The sequence below is a fragment of the Carya illinoinensis genome, chromosome 9 (assembly GCF_018687715.1).
Source record: "Carya illinoinensis cultivar Pawnee chromosome 9, C.illinoinensisPawnee_v1, whole genome shotgun sequence".
In the NCBI taxonomy this organism is placed as follows: domain Eukaryota; kingdom Viridiplantae; phylum Streptophyta; class Magnoliopsida; order Fagales; family Juglandaceae; genus Carya; species Carya illinoinensis.
Window position 1 is genome coordinate 32,415,281 of NC_056760.1, and position 2,825 is coordinate 32,418,105.

The window sequence follows — 2,825 nt, forward strand, 5'->3', positions numbered from 1 at the left end:
CAACCAGTGACGATACGTCCAGTAATGGATAGTAGTTTTGGTAAGCAACATCTTCTTTCGAGCGTGTTTTATATTTGTACTTGCATCGATTTCGAGGAAGAAATCTTTTTTTTATGAAGGGAGGATGTAATAGCCTGCTATAAATTCAATGGTGGAATTTCTAAAGACTTTAGGAACCTCGTGAAAACTCCATAAGTTTTCATAAATCGACTAATCGCATAGGTTTTAGCCTATCAACATAGTGAGTGTTATCACTCGCTGTGGTGCTAGAAATGCAATTTTAATTGTTTGAATTAGTTAGAAGTGCCAGAATACGTTATAGTCTATGCCACTAGACTCAATTGAATATTTAGGAATTTATAGCACAATAACCCATTTTCATAATTTCGGACGAAACGGCCGTTTGAAACTGTGAATTTATTTTTTGGGGCACTTCAGGGTTGAATTTTGGTAAACGATTTTTACTGTAGGTTGATGAGTGTGCGAAATTGCACTCTAAATACCCTATTATTGGACTAAAATGCTAAAATGTGAATAGAAATTATAGGAATTAATGTGTATTCTTAAATTGAATTTCTATTTACGTTGGGATACTCCTAAGTAGTTTTTTTATGTCTAATTTGAGAGTTTATAAAAGAGCAAGTCAAGCCCAATCAAATTCAAAGGAGAACATTCATGGGGTTTGAGAGCAATTTGGAAGAAAAGAAAAAGAAAAAAAATCACAAAATGAAACCACAGGAACTCCAAGTCTGAAATTCGTTAGGAGACAGTCTGGACATACTTTAGTCTTTTGACTGTATCCTTTTACTCATATATAGGATTGATGTGATTCTTAATGCATTAGAAAGCTATCTTAAAGGGATATAACTTTGTATCTAATAAGAATTTCCAAATTTGAACTTCTGAAGGGTGTACGTGGCTGTCAAGATAAGTCCTAAAATTTAGGCGATTTTTTTATGCAGAAATTAAGGGAACATTAGGGTTTCTTTTCTACCCTATATAAGCATATCATTACACAAAATAGGAGGAGGAGAAGGAGAGGTACAAGAGGCAAATCTGAAGAGAGGAGAAAATCACTTTCGTGGCCACCGTTCGCTTCAGTTTTCTCTGGAGATTTTTGTTGTCCAATATATTTATGGGTAACTAAATTCTCAAATAGGGTTAGGGATGAACATGCACATTAGATGATATTTCTAATTTATTTTTAATTCATGTATTTGATTTTCAATTGCTAAAACTCTTTTGTTTTATCATTCTCAATTCATCGTTGATGTTTTCTTCACCGAATAATCATAGAATTTATTCTGTTTATGGATTCAGTCATGCTTTTTCTATTGAATGGATTAGTTCTTTGATTATGTTTGGATCAATTATTTATCTATGTTGATTTAGCTTTTTGCTACAATATCTCTCCCTGAGTATATTGTCATCATTGGATTTTCTCAATAGGGGTAGTAATTTACGTATTTTAAAAGTGGTGAATGATTTTTCAAAAGGTTAAATTTGATTTAAGTTTAGTTTATAAATCTATACCTTCCGATTGAGAATTTCGTAAATTGAGTTCCTAATTGAGTTATTCAATGAACTAAGAATAATTAAAATATCGGATTTGTGCAAGGGATTCCCGACGCTCTACTGTTTGTCAAATTTGAGTACTTTTTCCATTAATCACTTTGCTTCACTTTAATTTACATTTAAAATTAATCTTTGTTCTCCATTACTTATTTAATATTTTTCTTTAGTTTCTTTATTCCTCTAGCTATTCTTTTAATTTGTCTCCCTGTGGAATCGACACCCCAAAGCTATGCTACAACTACCGCGTTATTCTTTGGGCGTAATCAAATTTTGGCACTGTTGTCGGGGAGACAGTAAAAGAATTGTGAGATAGTTTTTCTTTTCAACAATTTGTAAAGGTGGTAACTTCGTTCCCTCTTTTAGCTTGCTGCATCTTTATTTTATTTTCTATTTCTTTTTGTAGTTTTTTTTTAGTGTTGCGTTTTTCTCTACCTTGCATGCACAAGTATAGAGACACCTTGAGTCAGTTTGCTTGTAGACCCGTGTTAGAATCAGAGTTTAATTTTTTTGATCATTTGTTTGATAATTCTTCTACTTCTGAGAAAATGAGTGAACACGAAGATCAACCCACTAGGACCCTTCAGGATTACCTCCACCTACACGCACAGCCACACCATCATGCATCATGTTTTCAGCTAATATTTGCCAATTAGATTTTAAAACAGGGATGATACAGTTACTCCCTACTTTTCATTGCTTGGAAAATGAAAATCCATATGTGCACATTAGGGAGTTTGAGAAAGTAGTTGCAACATTTCATAGTCAAAATGCAACTGATGATATTGTGAGACTTAAGTTCTTTCCTTTCTCTTTGAAGGATAGAGCTAAGAGTTGGCTATACTTATTGAGACCACGATCTATTGGGTCATGGAATGAGATGACTCAAGTCTTCTTTAATAAATACTTTCCCCAACATAAGACCAATGCTTTAAAAAGGCAAATCTCCACCTTTGTACAAAAGGATAGTGAGACTTTGTATTAGTCTTGGGAGAGATTTAAGGAGCTATTAAGTATGTGTCATCACCATGGGTATGAGAATTAGCGCTTAGTGAGCTATTTTTATAAGGGACTAACACATAGAGAACGTCAATTTGTGAAGATGATGTGTAATGGTGAGTTCTTACAGAAAGATCCTGATGAGGCCATAGAATACCTCAATGAGCTTGCTGAAAAAGCTCACACTTGGACTGGACCTAGTACTATTGAGAGCACAAATAGGTCACAACCTACAGGAAAACTAAATGGTGGCG

The 2,825-nt window shown here is 33.9% G+C and overlaps 1 non-coding gene across 1 annotated transcript; it reads right to left on the reverse strand.

Moving 5' to 3' along the window:
• Positions 1–2,499: 2,499 nt before the first annotated feature.
• Positions 2,500–2,607, reverse strand: LOC122277870. Its single transcript, XR_006229179.1, has one exon. It is a non-coding gene; the product is annotated as a small nucleolar RNA R71 (small nucleolar RNA).
• Positions 2,608–2,825: the final 218 nt, after the last annotated feature.